Source organism: Lissotriton vulgaris, chromosome 1_1 (genome assembly GCF_964263255.1).
Source record: "Lissotriton vulgaris chromosome 1_1, aLisVul1.2, whole genome shotgun sequence".
Taxonomy (NCBI): Eukaryota; Metazoa; Chordata; class Amphibia; order Caudata; family Salamandridae; genus Lissotriton; species Lissotriton vulgaris.
This window is the reverse complement of record NC_141685.1, coordinates 1,209,316,654-1,209,336,810: the sequence shown is the minus strand read 5'-3', so window position 1 is coordinate 1,209,336,810 and position 20,157 is coordinate 1,209,316,654. Positions and strand designations below refer to the sequence as shown.

Sequence of the window (20,157 nt, the reverse complement as noted above, 5' to 3'; positions counted from 1 at the left end):
CGCTGTAGAAGGAGCCAAACAAGACAGTCAAAGGATAAGCAGTGCTATCAGTAGTAAGCTTGAGAAAACAACCAGGTCTTCAGAGATTGCCTAAAGCTGAGGATGTTATCATTCTGCTTTATATGGAGAGGAAGAGAATTCCAGAGTACAGCAGCTTGATGGTCGAAGCAGCTGCCTCCGAGGCGTTTCCTTTTGAATGGAGGAACAATCAAAAGTGATTTGTAGGTGGATCGAAGGTGACGGGAGGGGCAATATTTTTTGAAAAGATCTCTGATAAAAGAAGGGCCAGAGTCGTTCAGAGAACGGAACAGAATACACCCAGCCTTAAAGGCCACACGTTGCTCAACTGGCAACCAGTGTAGTTGCTTAAGGCCAGGTCTGATGGATTGCCTCCTGGATATATTCAGCAGTAGCCTGGCAGCTTGGTTCTGAACAAGCTGGAGGCGTTTAAGCTCACCAATTTGGAGGCCGAGGTAAAGACTGTTAGAAAATCCAGCCTGGACAGGACCAAGGAGAGGACAATCTGTGTAAGGGCTGCTGAAGAGAAAAAGCGAGCAATTTTTCTTATTTTCTTCAGTTGAAAAATGCTGGAAGATACCACCACTCCAACCTGTCTTTTTAGCGAGAGATCCTCGCTGATGAAAATGCCTAGGCTTTTGACCACGGAAGATTTAGTGGGGGGGGCTCCCATGTTAGTGGGCCAGAAGTTAGGGTTCCAGCTTAGTGGGCTCTGTCCGGGCAGGACCAGCTCGGTCTTGCCCGGGTTGAGCTTCAGATGATTGCAGCTCATCCAACTCAATATGTGGGACATAGTTCTTTGGAATACGTCCACTGAGTCAGTGTTGTTAAGAGGGAAGATGAGCTGCAAATCATCCGCATAATTGAAGATGGTTACATTAGCATGACGCAAGGAGTGCAAAAGAGGGCGTAAGTAAACATTAAAAAGAAGGGGAGATAACGAGGAACCTTGTGGTACCCCGCAGGTGGTAGGTATAATGGGAGCGGAGAAGGAGCCGAGTCTGACCGATTGTGTGCGGTCCGAGATGAAAGAGCGGATCCAGCTCAATGCGGGGCCCCTGAGACCTGCCTGCTCGACACGATCGACCAAGATGGTGTGGTCGACCGTGTCGAACGCAGCAGAGAGGTCCAGTAGCACAAGCGCCTGATGGATTCCTGCATCTGCATTCCGCCTCAGAGTGTTTAACACCGAGAGGATGACCGCCTCGGTGGAGTGGCAGGGGCGGAACCCTGCTTGATTCGGTGCCAGGTATTCAGACTTTTCCAAGAAGCTGGAGATAGTTTCGCACACATGTGACTCCAGCAGCTTGGCACAGTATGGCAACAGCGATATAGGTCTGTAATTGATGGGGTCTAGCGGGTTGGCTCCTGCCTTTTTTATGAGGGGAACGAGAAGAGCTTTTTTCAATTTGCGTGGAACTTTGCCCTGTACAAGTGACCCATTCAGTAAAGAGAGTAGGCACTCAGGAAGATTGGTGCCCACCTCTTTCAAGATGTGAGGAGGGCAAATGTCATCAGGAGAGCCAGTTTTAACTTTGGTTAATAGTTTGAGTAGCTTGATATCGTCTATGAGGGGGAAAGAGTCTAGAGTGGCAGGGTTGTAACAGGTGTCAGCAAACAATAAAGGGGACTGAGTAGTAGAAATGCTTTGCTTGATCATGCAAATTTTATCATAGAAAAAAGAGTTGAGTGTGTTGCAGAGCTCTTGGGTAGGAACCATAGGAAGGGAAGTTCTGTCGCTAGAGCTGAGGTTTTCCACGATGTTGAACAACTCTTTAGACTTATTTTGGGCCTTGAAAATCTTATCCGAAAAATAGTCAGTTTTGCATTTGAGGATGAGATTTTGGTATTCCCTGCGGGCCTTACGGAAGTTGGCTCTGTCATGCTCTAAGTAGGCTGCGCGCCATTTGCGCTCCATTTGACGAGTTTTAAGTTTAAGGGCTTTTAGGTGAGGTGTAAACCACCTGTGAGCATCGTTAGGGCGAGAACGGAAAAAGTTAACGCAGGGGGCGTGAACTTCAGCTGCCTGAAGTAGCCAGTCGGAGAAGACTACTTCTGATTTCTCTATGTCCAAATCGAGTGAGGGACAAGTCGAGGTTAACAATTGGAGAAAGGCCGGAATGTCGACCTTTTTCCACATTCTTGCCTTCCCGCCTTGTAAGTATTTAAGTTCCTGGTATTAATGTAACTTCTCTAGTACATTCTTGTGATTGTTATTTTTCACACAAACATTCAGTAGATAGTTGCAGTAGCAAATTTTTTTAGCAATAGGTCCTGAAGAAAGCCGGGTCAAATGCCCATAAGGCTGAAACATGTCGACCATACTGCAGACCATACTGCACAGCGCCACAGGGTAGTCTTACTACTTGGCGTGTTTTTAATCTTGACACCCGGACTTCTATCTAAAATGTCTTCTGGAGTCTGGGTAGTTCATTTTATCAATTTTTTATTATTTGAGCACTGCACTTTTTTCATTCACATCACTCTAGGATGCACATCATGACTATACTCTTGATATCCATTTCCGTACCGGCACTATATGGTCGGACTTGGGAAGGTAAGACTAGCAACTCCCACGTGACGTAAACTCCACCACATGGGTGGTCTGATGGGAATTGCTTTAGCTTTTTGTTACCAAAGGTCTTTATTTTTAACAACCCTTTTTTTCACGCATTCACTACTAGTGCCACACGGTAACTGCCGCAAGTACACACCTCCCCCAGACCTGGTCTGCTCTTTTGTGTGTTTAGTGCAATATTATTATACATGTTTATGGCACATAATATACCAGTTCTATTTTAAATCCATGGAAGTGACACATTTACGGCTTTGTATATAATGAAAAGTATATTTACAAATTCAATTGCAACTAGGTGTGCCCTATAAATAGTGGCCTAGTTGTTTTTTACCCATTGCCCGTGAGTGAGTGCGGATACTACATGTCGTTGTAATAAAATGAGGTTGTTTGTAGTCATATTATTGATGTGGAAGTAACATTCCCTTTGGAACCGTGAACAAACTTGAGGGACCAATGCACTTTCATTCCTGCCTAAAGTGCATATGGTGTATGGTTTGGATGTTCGATGTATTGTACCATTGGGCTGTCCCGTGTGCTGGTGCAAAACTACGTCCATGTAAGTGTGCTGCTGGTGTTATTCCTTAAGTGTATACGGATTCCTACACAATACAGGACATGCATGTGCGTATGGTGATGCCCACGTAGGCCTATCAGTTGCACCCTATTTACCTAGGTCGGGGTTGTATTTATGACGCTGGCTTTGGTATGTGTGAGACCATATATATCTGCACTACAGTTTGTGGTGCAAGTTGTGAGGGCAAAAAAAGAGTTCTTCAGTGGACGATCATAGAGCGTGATCCCCTACTGTTCTTGGGTTACAGAACTCCAATCTTTCTACGTTTATGGCCAGCGCGTCATCCACTGGTCTAGGAGATATTAACATTGTACCTAAAGAAGCGGGCCACTTAAGAACCAGAGAAGATGGGGTCCCATGGTAGGGGGCGCCTCAGACCTCACAATGAGAGCCGTAGACCATATTTTGACATAATTGTCTCATTGAACGTGGCAAGCTTCATGAATAAGGCGACCTCTACAGAGTGGTTGTCATTCTTTGATGGGAGGGATTTAGTGCTTCTCCAAGAAACCTGGTTGCTTGCCCCAGAGTACAGACCTGGCTTTCTTACCTTCAGTGTATCCGCGATTCCAAGCAATCACGGTCAAGCAAAAGGGGGTTTATTGATGTGGGTCAGGCAAGATAGCAGATATAATGTTAGTCAATTGGATTCCAAAAGTAGTGATATCCTATTAATCCAAATTTGTTGCCCCGACTGTAGTGACCTTTTTGTTTTTAATGTATATTCGAGAGGCATGCAGGGGGGAAAACCATCCAAAACTGTTGAAGAATTGGAAACCCTTCTGGATTTGTACTCCAACAAAGAGAATATTATTGTAGCAGGAGATTTTAATTGCTGTTTTTAACCGCTGGATGTCAATGATGTCGACCTTACCTTGAAAGAAGATAGCATATGGAATATTCCTCCGCTGGAACTCTTGCCAATTAAAAAATGGATAGAGGCTGCCTTACAGCTCAAGGTGACATAACCTGTCATCAAGAGTATGATCATCAAGACGCATCCTCTAGAGAGGAACTGAGAACCGTTAGGTGACAGACTAGGTGCTGTGCAGAGGCCGAGGGTTGCCGTCCAAGGGAGCAGGGTGGGCTGGCATACTTCGTATCTTCGTATAATCGCACAGATCTGGCCGGAAGCAGATTGTTCTCTTCTTTCAACACGGAAAGACACCTACAACGACGCTGGTGTTCTGGCGGACATTGACAACAGTTGTCATTAGGTTTCTCCACGCCGGTACCTCTCGAGTGACACGTGGGCGGGCAGAGATAGTAGTTGTCTGTGCGGTTCACCCCTTAGACCTCTCTCACTGTCACGCAGGCGGGCGGATACAGTGGTCGTCGTTGTGGTTTCAGCGCGGGCGGGCGCCGCAGGTGCCTCCCTCTGGAGGATGACTTCTTCGTCTCTCGGCACAGACACCCTAAGGACTCCGGAAGCCATGAAAGTGAAGGCAGGAGGTGCAGAGCCAGGCACGGGGCACAGCCTCATCTCCCCAGAGTACGTGCTGGGGCTGCGCAAGATCACGCCGGATTATTTATGTTCACCAGAAGAAAATATCTACAAAATAGATTTTACTAGGTTTAAAATAAGAGACATGGAGTCCGGCACTGTGCTGTTCGAAATCACAAAGCCTCCAGCATCTGAACGTGAACAAGGAGATAAGAAGGATGTCGACCCCAACGCCGGGCGGTTTGTTCGCTATCAGTTTACCCCAGCATTCCTCCGGCTGCGCCAAGTCGGAGCCACAGTCGAGTTCACAGTAGGGGACAAACCAATCAACAACTTTCGTATGATCGAACGGCATTACTTCCGGGAGAAGCTTCTGAAGAGCTTCGACTTTGAATTTGGCTTTTGCATTCCGAGCAGTAAAAATACGTGTGAGCATATCTATGAGTTTCCACAGCTATCGGAGGATCTTATTCGAGAGATGATCGTGCACCCTTAAGAAACACAGTCGGACAGTTTCTACTTTGTAGACAACAAGCTGGTGATGCACAACAAGGCAGATTATTCCTACAGCGGTGGACCGTGAGGGGTGCGCAAGGATGGAAGAAAAGAAAGCACTGGCATCTCCTTCCTTGTAGAGATTCTGTTATGGACTCTGTCTCCTTTCTCCAGCTGACTTCATTCCTGGGAACACAGAGTCACGGACCTGGGACTAATTTTCAGTAGGGATTCATGGTAGTGCAGGGCTCCTTCCAGTTCCCTTATCCTGAGCCTCGTAGCACACGAATTGTGCAGAAACTGCAATCGAGCACTTCTCCACAGCCAGCCGACTCCCTGGAAGCCATTTGGAGCAACGCAGCAACAATATGGCATCAAATATATGTTGGATTGAGGACGACAAGTTACAAATTGGTAGTCTCGTATCGAGTATATGTGACTTTTCACAGTGGTGGCATAAGAGGAACGAGAGACCTGAGGGACAATGGGCACATTCATCTCAAGAGACAGGAGCTTGTTAGTCATTTTGTGCCATTTAGTAACCCAAAACATGCATTCCTCAGGCTTGGCATCCTTTTTAGACAAATTGGTGTCCAGAATGTATCGTCATATGTATTTCATTGTTTGAAGCAAAGTAAAGTGCAAAGTTTGAGTGACAAGCTCATGCTGAATTTACTGTCTTGCCCTAGCTGTTCCCAATTCATACTCCAGTGTGTGAAGCGTGTTTTGCAAGCAAACGTCTATTTTTTTTTTTTCCTCTGTTTTTTGCCCCAATGAAGAATTCGTGTTTCCTATTCTTTACTATATCTTCTCCCAGACTTTAGCTCTAACCTTACCATCATTTTTAACCATGTACAATAGCATACACTAAAGTTGTGCATTAAAGGGATCAACTTCCTTACAGCTCAAGGTCTTGTGTGTTGGTTTCGGGCTGAGAGCAGTTAATGGCAGATCAGCTTTGGACAAACATGGGGCTTTTACTTTTAATAATGGTTTGCGTAAAAACCGCATTGACTACGTGCTCACCAATAAAGAGAATTGGTCCAACTTAAAAGACATGGTGGTAGTAGAAAGGGTCGAAAGCGATCATGACCCGCTCTGCCTTACGCTTAATCTATGCAAGTCTCCAAGGGAGGAAATTCCCTGTGACAGGGTTGACATCGCTGTAACAAACGATGCTAGTCGCATCAGTTGGGCAAATTGCTCACAGAGCGAGTCAAATCTAGCAGAAATGAGGGAACTGACTATAAAGGTGACAAATGACCTACAAAATTGTATAGATCGGGAGGGGGTTGGCGCTGATCTTAATCCGATCCACATTCATTTTTTCAATGAACTTAGGGCCTTTTTTATAAATATGGTCCTCTTAAGCATAATGGTCCTGTGAAGAAGGAAGATCAGTGGTATGGGAAGTCGCGCAGGTCCGCATATAAAGCTCTGTCAATAGCAATAAAATAAAAAAAATTAGCATTAAAAGTGCTCGTGAACTTTATAAAAAGCTAAATACAATGCCACACATGCTTGGGATGAGGATTATTGGAGGGAGCTGTATCGCGCAAGTGGGGAATGCACAATGTGTACATTTTGGGATATGGTTAAGTGGGGCAGAGGGGTACAAAGGGGTGAACCAAGTTATCATGTTTGGCCCACCTCTGGGTTTCCCACTATGCCACACAATTCGCATCCCAAGAAACGACCACCAATGATACTGAGGGGCTTGTGCACCCTAATTTGGGCACAGTTTCCCTACACTTTGAAAGAGTAGAGATAAGAAAGGTACTGAACTGCATCCCAAAGGGCAGAGCACCTGGACAGGATTGCATTCCAGCCGACCTTTTTATGCACGACAAAGAGCTTTGGGAACCACACATTCAACTGTTAGCAAACAGTATTGCCGATGGCTCGCCCATACCATCCACCTGGAAGGGTGCGGAGATCATACCGATCTACAAAAAGGGGGAGCGCTCTGATCCAGGAAATTACAGACCCATTAGTCTGATAGATTGTATTCAGAAGGTGGTTGCAAGGCTTGTTCTGCAGAGAATTCAAGACTGGATTGAGGAGGAAGAAGTTCTGTCATCTCTCCAGACTGGTTTTTGCAGCACCATACATCAGGTTTTTTGATTTCTTTTAATTTACAGGCGGGTGGTAGTCCTTGGGGGTGGTACGCTCTTTGCGGCATTTGTCGACCCTACATCGACATTTGACTTGGTGCCTCAAAAAAAAATGTGGGCGGTTTTGTAGAGCAGGGCATGCCGCTTAGCATCTTGAACTGTCTTAAGAAATTACCCGAGGACAATTTTGCCCAAATTAGATGGAACCAGCAGGGTAACGTTACAGATAGGTACCCTAAAACAATGGGAGTACACCAAGGGTGCGTACTAGCTCCGACCCTATTCTCCCTATACATCAACAGGGTGATCTGCTATTTTACAAAACAACCTACTGATGCCCCGAAGTTGGATGGTAAGCTGATCCCCCTGTTGATGTTTGCAGATGACACCCTCCTGATATCAAAAACGCAGCAGGGCCTTCGACAGGCCATTAACGTGTTTTAAGCCTTTTGTGAGGACCATGGACTTGTGGTAAATGTAAGTAAGACGAAGTTTATGGTCCTTCATAAGTCTAAATATGTTAGAGGCAATGTGGTTATGAGTGGGGTTAGACTTGAACAGACCCAGGTTTTTTCTTACCTGGGTATCACCCTTGCATCTAAATTAGACTGGAAACCACATGTTACTCAGTTGGTTACCAAGCACGCCCAGCTGACAGGTGCTCTAACTAGGGCATTATTCCTCTCCCACACAAGGCCAATATCACCCGTGTTGAAAATCTATAACGCTAAGATAGCCACAGCAGTTCTTTATGGGGCGGAACTCTGGTGTTTCAGTAATCTTGATCCTCTGACTAGGGCCCAAAATAAGTTCCTACGAGGGGTCACAGGCCTTCCTGATTCGACCCCGCTGATACCCTTTTTTAATGACCTGGGTACACAGCGACTGGAGGATAAGGCCCGCTACAGATCGGTAGCATACTGGAGGAGATTATGGATAACCCCTGAACTCTCCCAGTACGCCAGGGCTTTTTTAGACGTTAGGAACGCCAATAAGGCCCACAAAATTAAATGGTTCCAAGAAGTCAAACTTATTTATTCCACCATGGGCCTGATCAGTCTATGGGAGGACCCTACAGCTAACTCTTTTCCCCTAAAGAAAGCCCTCAGAGATCTTTACTGGAACCTGGTTATTATGAAGAGATAAGGCTCTACCTGTGGTCCGTCAATGTCTGCAGATTTCTTGGAATTCAAACACTCACCAGGGTATGAGGGCTATTGGGATTATATCACCGTCCCTGAGGCTAGAAAGAGATACCACCAATTCAGGGTCGGAACCTTACCAATTAATACCTTTGTTTCCAAATGGAGGGAAGGTTTTGCTCCCACCTGTCCTTTCTGGGCACATCTTGTTTATGTGCCCGGAGTATAAAGTCCCTAGACGGATCTGGTTGATACCGATCTGCATCCAGCTTAATTTGCATACTGGCTGTGAGGCATTGAGGATCCTTAAAACTGATACTACCCAGTCTGTGGTTATTGCAGTGGCAACATTTTTACATTGGTTATGGAGAATCCGCTTTAGAAAAATATGCCCAAGTTGATTATTTTAGCCATCTGATGTATACACAATCTATCGATAAACTTTGTAAAGGGAAATATTTGTGTTTTTTAAAAACTTTTTAAACTTTATATGTACGATACCAGCAAATGTATGATGAATTGTATTTAAATTATATTTTTAAGTATGTAGGACGGATAGCAGTTCGCCCCAAAACCCTGCTGATCTCTCTTCCTAAGTCGGAGTTGTTACTAAATTACTGTACAAGCCTGATTCTGTGCCCTATATTTTACTCATGTTTGTATTGTTTTTATTGCTGTCTTTTATGATTAATATAATCAAAATAAAGACTTTTTGATTGATTGAGTTCTTATTTATTTAAAAAAGAGTGCATTAAAGTTAACAAATTATATTAGATAATGCCACCTAGCCATAAAGTGATTGTGTGTCCAAATATTCTAAGAAAAAGTGAGAGGGGGAATTTTTCTTCTAGTATTAGTATTTCCCTAACTCATGTGTTAGAATGATCTTGGAGGAGTGGGTTCGAGAAGGGGGGGGGGGCTGAATTGGGTCTGACTTGGAGATCTTAGAGATCTACACTCAATGCTTCATCTCTGTTCAGGCCATTAGTGGTCTTGGAGTCAAGTAAGAGGATATATCTGGACTCTAGTCTCCTGAGTGCTAGTTTTCTTTTTCCGCCTCTGATGTTTTTCTTAACACTGTCTATCACAAAGTATTGGATGTCTTCTGCTCTACCTCCATGATATGTATTAATGTGTTGTGCAACTGGATAGGCATCGTCATCATTACTGATTGCCCGTAGATGTTGAAGTATCCTTACATGGACAGGATGTATAGTACTGCCTACATATTTTTTGCTGCATGTACAGTGTAAGACATAGATTGCAAAGTCAGTTTTGCGTGTGAAGTTTTCTCGTATGTCTAGTTGTGTTTTCCTGAGAGGGAGCTGGACTTTGCTTGTGTTTACACCATATCTACAGGCTTTGCACTTCGTGCATTTGTGGAAGCCTTTTGCACTTTTAAGCCATTGAGGGTTCTTTTATTTGCGTGGTATATTGGACACTATTTCTTCCTTCATTGATTTCGCCCTTCTGAAAGCTACCTGAGGCAGTTTGGCAAAAGATGTTCATATGGTGGGGTAATTGCGCACTAATAGCCAATGTCTGTAAAGGATTTTGCGCAACTGTGTGTGATAAGCACTATATCCTGTGATCATGCGTGGTGCACCTAGTGGTTTAGATGGTGAGGAGTCTGCAGGTGGTTTAAAAATTAGGCTTTCCCTAGCTTTGGTGTTGCATTTATGTTCTGCTTTCATGGGGTGTGATTTGGATATCCTCTGGTGCGTAGTCTGTCAAATAACCCCTGTTTGGATTCCACGTAGCTGTCTTGTGTGCTGCAGTTGCGTCTCATCCTGAGACATTCTGCATAGGGGATGCTATTAATGAGACTGGTGGGGTGGAAACTGGTGGCATGCAGTATAGTGTTGCCTGCCGTGGGTTTTTTATTGTATCTTGTTATTGGAGACAAACAACTCCAGATCTAGAAACATGATTGTATTTTTGCTGGTTGTGCAGGTGAATTTTCAGTTCAGTGTGTTTTGATTTAACTCTTCTGTAAATTCGGCTGCACTTCCCTCGCTTCCCTTCCACACCAGAAAGATGTCATCTATGTAGCGACTATAATGTGCCACATTTTCTGACATATGTGTGCCATGTGCCCTCAATGAGTACTTGCTCCTCCCACCAGCCCATATGCAAATTAGCATAGCTGGGGTCGAAGCAAGTTCCCAAGGCCGTCCACTGTGTCTGTTTGTATACCAGTTTATCGAACATAAATGTATTGTTTTCCAGACACCACTCTGTCTTCTTTGGTAGCATTTATGTATGTTGGTAGTGTTAAATATTTCTGTTCTCCAAGAAATGTCTTATGGCGTTTAGACCGTCTCTGTGTCGGATGCTTGTGTACAGACTTTGCACATCTAGTGTCATGAACACATAATCACTTTGCCAATTGACATCATAAATCTTTTTCAAAAAGTATCCACTGTCTTTGGTATATGAAGGCAGATTTCTTACAAAGGGTTGCAAAAAGTAGACTATAAATTTGATTGTATTTTCAAAGAGTCCCCCAATCGCCGATATTCTGGGCCTTCTTGGGGGGCATTCGTCATTTTTGTGTATCTTTGGGATTAGATACAGGTGTGGGGTCACAGGGTAATTGTTTTTCAAAAAATCAAACTCTTGTTTGCTGATGATTCCTGCTGTCTTCCAATCATATAGGCTTTTATGATACCTTTCCTGTATGTTGGCGATATTGGTTGCACTAATTCTTTTGTAGCATTCACTGTCCGAAAGATGCAATAGTGCCTCTCTGTTATACATATCATGTGGCCATAGGACCACGTTTCCTCCCTTGTCTGACCAACGTATCATGATGTCACTTCTGTCTTTGATTTTTTTCATTACTTTTTCATACTCCATTCCCTTATTGTGTCTAGTTTTCGTGAAGTTGTTACTGCTTTCCAGCGACAGCTGTTTCAGATCTTTATCACTTTGTCTGAAAAGATGTCAATATTATCTTTGGGCATTAATGGACAGAATGTGGATCTCGGTTTAAAAGGAGTTTTGCTGGTTCTTCCTATGGTGACGCCTGCATGAGTTGCAACTTCCTGTGATCCCATGGTTTCCATTTCTTCCTCAGCATCAAGTTCTGCCATTTCTCTAATGAACTCCATGTCTGCTATGTTCCAATTACTATGTGGATCATTTGTTGTCTCTTCATTATTTGAACTCCTGCCCCTGTCCCTTGTGTTGAAAAAGTATTTACGCAATTTAAGTTTCCTTGTGAATTGATGCAAGTCTATGCGAGACTGTGTGTAATCAAAGTTTGTTCTTTTACAAAAGGAGAGGCTAAGTGTCACTATTTCTTCTTCTTTGGGTGTTAGAGCCATGTTTGAGAGGTTAATGACTGTATTTTTTTGTTGTTGTTCTGTTGTGTCTTTCATCGTCTGTTGTTCTTTCTGTATGTCTCTTTCTTTTGTTGTTGATTTGTGTTTGCCCCATCTCCTGTTTTTGCGCTTTCTGCTCCTTGATATGGGGTTTTGTTTGCTTTGTAATCCTGTCACGGTTGTCGTGGCCTGAGACTTTTCAGGCTGTCTTCCCGTAAAAAAGCAAATTCTTCCACGGGTGTGAGGAAATATGAATTTTTATGGTCAATTATGTCCCCTATCGTAGACCCCAACGGCTCCATGTACGTGCTTCAAGTACATGTATGTTCCCTCCACTTTTAGCTATGAAGACGCAAATACATTTGCGTCCAACGTTAACATGTCCTCTTTCAGATCCACCATGAATGGGTCGGATATTCCGTTCTTAAGTGTGCCTTGCCAACGTCTTTACATGGTGCACTTTTCACGTTTCCCCTAGCTCTGGCGAGTTAGGCCCTGATTTCTGTCATCAAGTCTTTTCCTGCCTTCTGTCTCTGGATGCTACAGCCTGGACCTGCATCTGTATCCCTGACCTTTGTCTTACTCCCTGCGCGGCTAGCGGTGCCCGGCTCGGCCTGCTTGCCTGCCAAGACTGTATTTTGCCTTCAAGTTATCTGCTCCGCTCCTCGAAAATACATTCCTGTCTAGTAGTTTAGGTAAACATCCTTCCCAGCTGCAGAGTAAAGGGCCCGGCCTTTCTGTCTCCATGCAAGTAATTCATTGCTCCTGTTACCATGGTAGGCCCATGGCCCCCACACTACATGTAGACACGTAGACGCATATACACGCACTAACAGTCAGTATAGAATAGCCTCTGCCCAAGAGACCTTTCCCTCTAGATAATACAGTTCTCCAAACACCCGATATTAGATATGATTTGGGATTAGGTTGTTCTGACACCCCAGACTTCTGTCTCCTCATGTAAGGCTAAATGTCAAGTCCCCTTCACCCTCCAGTTCCACGTCAATTGCACGTCATGGTGCTGCGCGCGCATCTCTGCCATGTATTTCTGCTGACACTGCAGGATTCTCTTATGGATCCACCCACTTGTGACACCTTTATGTGACGTTTCTAGTACACACCCTTGTGCACACCTTCTGTTCCACCTTTTTCATTACGTATATGTTTTCTTATCTCTCCTCTCAGCTGTTACGCCTTCTGCATCCATCACCACTGTAATGCATTGACTATATATATGATATTCTGTCAATAAAGTATTGTCTATCCCTTCCTGAACCTTCGTGGTGATGGAATACGATTTGCCTGGTTCGAACCAATTCCTTTTTAAGGAATAAAACCCCTTTTAAAACCTCAGATGCCACGGACTCTGCCTCTTATTTTTTCTGAGTTATTCTTATTGAACTTTACCGCATAAATTAAGTATAGGTAATTTAAATTTACCACATAATTGGCGCCCGAATAGGGACCCCTCCCCCACCTTACGCGCCGGCGGTGCGTTGCAGGCCCGGTCCTCTGCCACAGCCGGACGGACAACTACGCGTACCCGCAGGATTTCCTGTATCTCCCTCAGGCCAACGGAGGTGACTGAGGCTGCGATCGACACCCAGACGAGGCGGTGATGAGTGCGGAGGATCCCGACCAGAGCCTAGCTGAGAGAGCAAGGTCCGAGGTATTCAGAGGCCCACCAGGTTCCGAAGTCCCGAAGTACCTACGTCACGAGTCGAGTCCAGTCCGGTCCAGTCCAGTGTCAAGTTTCCGAGGCCTTCCGTTCCGTGCTTCCCGGTGAGTACCGTTGCTGGGAACGCATCTAGACGAGCGCATTAATTTGTGCCGGTCAAGACGGGTTTGGGTACACAGACCCGGTATGCACTGTTTTAGCGGTGTATCTGTACTGTTTAGCAGTATATCCGGTCTGCACTGTTTTTAGCGGTGTATCTGTACTGTTTAGCAGTATATCCAGTATGCAGTTAGCTAGTTTCATTCTAATCATTATTGTTCGTTTTTAAAAATGTTTCAGTGTGTTTTAAATGTCGTGGTATGAGTGATTGTTCGATCTTCATTACTGTGTTTATTGTATTTTCTGTGTTCAAGTTCGAGTAAGTATCAAGTAGCAGGGTTCAAGATGCCTTTATTTTCTAAACTAAGACAAATAAAAACTAGAAAAGGGATACTCGAGGAAGCTGTTCCCATCCCACCCAGGGACACTCCCGGATATTTTATGTACCATAAGAACGGCCTAGATGCTGTATTATATCTTGACTTATGGGTGGACTATACCAAAGATTTAGAAGAGAACCAGAAATGGCCCGCTACGGGGACATGGGATGCCGACTGCATCATGAGAGTAGAAGAAGCATTATGGAAAAAGAAAGCCAGACAGTCACAGAAGGATGCCATTGAATTATGGCGTAAAGAATCGCATAGACGCACAGAGAAAGCACTCAGAAAAGCAGAAAAAAGTAGAGAGGATTCAGACAAAACCCGAGAAAACGTATTAGTGGAGGAAGGTATACGAGTTAAAGCAGAACAAGTAGACAGACAACGAAATACTCTTATGAATGGTATGTATCCTCTTCTGACCGAGGGTTTACCTAAGGCCACCCAGGAAGTACCAAAAGACCTGCCACCTCCATTACTCCCGACTAAATTACACCACAAGACCGCAAAGGACATATTCCTTTCTTCCTATTTAGACGATGTAGCCCCCGAATATGTTAATATTCCACCGCCACACACACCACCTGCTGACGGCACCCCACCCCGAGATAATCTGCACCCACTTCCGCAACAACAAACTCCTCCTCCCGGTCCACATCCTGCGCCCGTTCCTCCAGCCCCAGTCCTTCCTGCACCTATTCTCCCTGGCATGAATCCACTAAATCCTTTTTTACCTGGCACCTCAGGAGGTGCGGCAGGAGGTTTCCAGACACCGCCACCAACACATCGAATGACTTATAGGGATTTAGCACAACAACGTACACCTCAAACAGTGAGTTACGACATATTTAAAGAGCCTCTTACAGGCTGTAGATATGATCCAGTACCCGGTAAAGACGACAGAATGATGCTGTCATCAGTACGTCTACGACGAGTTGCAAACTATTTAATGTTACTACCAGGAATGATTGAGCATCTAGACAGAATATATCTTTTTGTCCAAACGGGGCAAGGCCCGGAAAGTATTGGCGAGGCCATGGCACACCAGAAAGTTGACACTCAAAAAATGATATTACGTTTCTTCATAAACTGCTTGATAAGAGACCAAGATAGGCCCGGTGTAGACCAGGAAGAAATGAAAGCACTTAACAAATGGGGCCAGAATATAGCAGACGGAAAACATGATAAACAAAGTTGTATAGAAAATATGTATCGACGGATCCGAAAAGCAGTAGAACAAATACACGAAAGAAGACAGCCTGAAAGGGAAATAGATACAGACAAGAATGAATCCTCGGAGGAGGAACAACCAGAAACAGCAACAGGAACAGTGCAGTTACCAGCTAGAGAAATGATAGCATATGTAGGTAAGGGAAGATACTTTAATAATAGTATGCGTCCAGTACGTCCAGAAAGTAAGAGAGTTTTTCAAGCAGCCATGTCAAATCCAAAGACCCCTGAACACCTATTTCAGGCTACCGATAAAATACTTCAAGAACGAATGGGGTACCATGTACTCGATTCCATGGATGAACAAGAATTAGCCAGGTCAGCAGTACAATGGGCTGACAGTCCTGATAAATATAGTGATGACGCGTTAGCGCAAACGTTTTTGAATCTTTCCCCAGGTGAACAGCGTCTAGCTGGTATGTACATGATACAACACCTCCTTATATTGTATAAAAGCCAACACTCTGATCCTGGTCCCCTACCTGATATATTAATAGAACTACTCATGAATAAATGGAGAGGCCTAGGTACCGATTTAATTAAAGTAATTCTAGAACATCGACACAGATATAGTGCCTTCCTGTGTCCACAGTTTGATCCAGCTCCACCCATAGAAAGAAAAGCGTATTACATAGACAGACAGAATCCCTTACGAGAAGTGCACCCAGTCAGGAATGATGATAATACTTTTAGACGCATGTTTGTATACACACCCATAACTAAAATAGAACTATTGGAAATGAAGAAATTAGTGCCCAGCCATGATAAAGATCCAGCAGGTTTTCACCGTGAAATAAAAGACATGTTACTCATGGGTGATTATACCTATCCCGATATCATGAAAATATTGAAAGTATTATTGCCTGCCGGTATTTACGAGAAACTCAAAGAAAAAGAATGGGAGGTGGGAGAGCAAAAGATTGATTGGGCTGCATTAGAAAACGAAGAATACACTCGAACTCCAGGCCTAGGGCTTGGGGACAAAACTAAAGCATTACCAGGATTGTTAGTACAAGTATTGCCACGTTTATTAGCAACGAAAAAGGAAGACTGGGATGCAATCTCAGCCTGCAAACAGAAACCCGATGAAGACACTAGTGATTTTTATTCCCGATTTCAGAAATGTTTTATTATTAATAGTGGCCTGAAAGCAAGTAGCGAGTCATATCCACATCTTTTTGTATCCAAATTAGTCGAGAATTCCCTGCCCCAGGTTAAGAACCGAGTACTGAAAGTCGAGAGCACCTGGCAAGCTAATACCCCTTCACAAATGTTACAAATGTTACAGTACCACCAGAATAGAATTAGAGAAGAACATGAACACGAACAAAGACGTATGAAAGACACGAAAATGAAAATGCTAGTTGCTCAGTCAGTTCCAGCTGACGGTAATAAAAAGGGTATGACACAGTCCAATAATTCAGCAGCTCCTGTTAAAGGGACATGTAACTACTGTAAGCAGCCAGGTCACTATATAAACAATTGTGCAGTTTTGAAACATAATATCTCTATGGGTAAAACCAAAGAGAGACCGCGTCCACCTAGACAAGATCAAGCCCAACAACAAGTACCCCAGAACGTACAGCCTATGCATGCTTCACAACAGACAGTACAGACCGTAGCAGTACCACAGTCACAGCCCATTACCGCAACACAAAACACGACACAACAGATGTACCAGTATGCACAAAATGATTATCCTGATTATCAGCGATACACATGAAACAGCCTAGAGAGGGAGGTTGGCTTGCCTCTTATTGAGGTTCCTGTAGATCAAGAGGGTCCTTATGTACATAGTCAAGTATTAGGGAAAGACAGAAAGTTTTTAATTGATACAGGGGCAAGCAGGACAACTATAAGTCACGACGAGGTTCCAGGGGCACCCCTCTCAGGCTCACAGAATGTTTCCCTTGGATTTTCAGGAAAGCCTATTGTTAATGAAGTATCGCAACCACTTCCCCTCGCAGTTGGTCCATTGACACGTACTACAGATTTACTACTTACAAAATCATGTCCAGAAAACTTGTTAGGTATAAAGACACTGAAAGCTCTAGGAGCTGTGATTTGCTGTTCTCCGGAAGGAGTAAGATTGTTCCTACGTGACTTTAAGGGTCACTATGTGTTGAGAGATATTGATCCCAGATTACAGAATGTTCCTGCACATTTATGGGCACAAGGCCCCACTGATGTAGGTTGTATGCACATTACACCATATCGAGTCACGCTCAAGTCAGGAGTGGTATTGCCACGAATGCGACAATACAAGTTACCCCCAGATGCTGTAGTGGCTTTACTGAAAATCATTGACGAGCTCATTGCACAAGGAGTGGTTGTGGAAACCGACTCCAATCTCTGTAATTCCCCCATCATCCCGATTCTTAAACGTACTGATCCAAATGCACCCCCAGTTTATCGATTAGTTATCGATTTACGCGAATTGAATAAATGCATTGTACCACAGTATCCTGTGGTCCCAGATATCTCTTCATTATTGACTGCCATTGATTCAGAAGCAACGTTCTTTACTGTAATTGACCTCAAGAACGCCTTCTTTAGTGTCCCAATTGATCCGGAAAGCCAATATCTTTTTGGATTCTGTTTAAATGGACGAAGCTTCAAATTTGCACGCGCACCTCAAGGATTCACAGAAAGCCCCAGCATCTATAGCCAAGCACTGAAAAGACAACTTGACAGTATTCACATGCCTGAAAACACTGCCCTGCTTCAGTATGTCGATGATATACTGATCACTGCCCGAAGCGAACCCGAATGTGAACGAGCATCACTGACGGTTTTACATTTTCTGGCCGACAAGGGGCACAAGGTGTCCCCTTCAAAGTTACAATTCTGTGTTCAGCAAGTTGTGTACCTTGGGCACTTGCTGTCCAAAGGGGGGAGACAGCTCACGCCTGACTGTATCCAGTTAATTGTAAACATGTCACCACCGAAGACACAAAAGGAGGTGCGGGCCTTCATAGGCCTCACTTCTTATTGCAGACAATGGATTCCCCAGTACGCATTTCTAGCAAAGCCACTCATACAGTTAACAACTCAGGAGGCAGCGTCTTCGACTGTCCTCCCTTGGACTCAGGAACATACACAAGCTTTTGAAGACTTAAAGAAAGCTTTATGTCAAGCACCTGTTTTAGCAACACCATGTTACAGCAAGCCTTTTACACTTTTTGTTACAGAACGTGAAGGTACTGCATTGTCAGTACTCACTCAGGAACAAGCAGGTTCACACAAACCGTGTGCTTACTTTTCTAGCACATTAGATCCAGTAGCCCAGGCGCTGCCTGCGTGCTTGAAATCAGTAGCAGCGACAGCTTTAGCAATCAGACAAAGTGATTCCATAGTGTTAGGACACCAATTGACAGTACAAGTTCCACATTCCGTGGAAGTTCTTTTAAACCGAACACAGACTCAGCACTTGACTATAGCACGACTGACAGGTTATGAATTGACATTGTTTCAGCCACACATAGAAATCAGACGCTGTAATACATTGAATCCCGCTACACTTCTGCCATTAAGTGTAACCGACCCATTGGCACATGATTGTATTGAAATCATTACTATTACGACGAAACCCAGACAAGACTTAACAGACACTCCATTACCAGATCCAGACCTGACCCTTTATGTGGATGGTTCATGCATGAGAACAAGTACAGGAGAGTTAGTGGCCGCCTACGCAGTCACGACAGAAACTGACGTCATAGAAACTAATTGTATTGACACCCTGTCAGCTCAAGCAGCAGAGCTCATCGCTCTGACACAAGCCTGTCGTCAAGCCAGAAATAAGAGAGTTAACATATATACAGATTCACGTTATGCATTCGGAGTCGTACACGACTTCGGTGTCCTCTGGTGAGAGAGAGGTTATTTGACTTCTCAGGGTGCCAAAATTCAACACGGTCCTCTCATTCAAGCACTATTAGATGCAATACATCTGCCTACAGCCATATCCATCATGAAGTGCAAGGCACATACGAAAGTCACTGATATCATTTCCCAGGGTAACGACCTGGCAGACCGAACAGCCAAGCAGACAGCTCAGAATCAGACTTACGCAACTGACTTGACAAAGACAATAGTCTCGACACCGACACACTGCATGACAGTTAGGGATCCCGCCCTTGATGTAATTGACATACAGACACATGCTACACCAGATGAAATCAAGAAATGGACTGAACTAGGAGGGATCCAAACAGATCAGGGATGGATGACGAAGGGAAAATCTACATGGTTTCTCCCCGACTCTATGGTTCAAGTTATCATTAACACAGTACATAGTCCTGCACATCTAGGAGAAAAAGCCATGTTAGACAGTGTTCAAAACATCTGGTTCAATAAACATTTACGAGCAGCAGCCAAACAGAAAGTGCGTACTTGCATGATTTGTTGTCAGTTCAACCCAGGTAAAAGCATTCCTGTAGAGCAAGGTGGATTTCATCCTCCCGATCACCCTTTTGAAGTCCTCCAGATGGATTATATCCAGATGGAACGTTGTCGAGGATTCAAATATGTCCTCGTAGTTGTATGTGCACTTTCCCGTTGGACAGAAGCATATCCAGTCCTAGATTACACTGCTCCGACCACTGCCAAGCAGCTGGTGCGTGAATTCTTCCCCAGGTATGGTTTGCCCCGTATCGTATACTCAGATAACGGTCAGCCATTCTCGTCCGAGCTTGTGAAACAGGTTACACTCCTGCTCGGCTATCAGTGGAAGTTCCATTGTGTCCGACATCCCGAGGCAGCAGGTCTCGTGGAGCGTCACAATCAGACTCTGAAAATTCGTCTTGCCAAAATCTGTAGAGAGAAAGGCGTCGACTGGATAGTAGCTCTACCAGTCGCACTCTTTTACATGAGAATGATCGCACACTCCAGAACAGGGCTATCCCCGTACGAGGTGGTCTTTGGTAGGCCACCAAATATGTGGGGGACGCCTCTTCCTCGAAAAATTACCGATGTTGACTGTAATATGCTGACAGATTACCTTGCCTCCTTGATGTCTGCACTACAATCATGTCGTTCACAGGTCGCTGCAGCCTTTCCCGACAACACCGAGGTGAA

At 44.4% G+C, this 20,157-nt stretch overlaps 1 pseudogene; it reads left to right on the top strand.

Moving 5' to 3' along the window:
* The first annotated feature begins 4,150 nt into the window (after nucleotides 1-4,150).
* Nucleotides 4,151-5,780, top strand: LOC147748909 (protein unc-119 homolog A pseudogene; annotated as a pseudogene).
* Nucleotides 5,781-20,157: the final 14,377 nt, after the last annotated feature.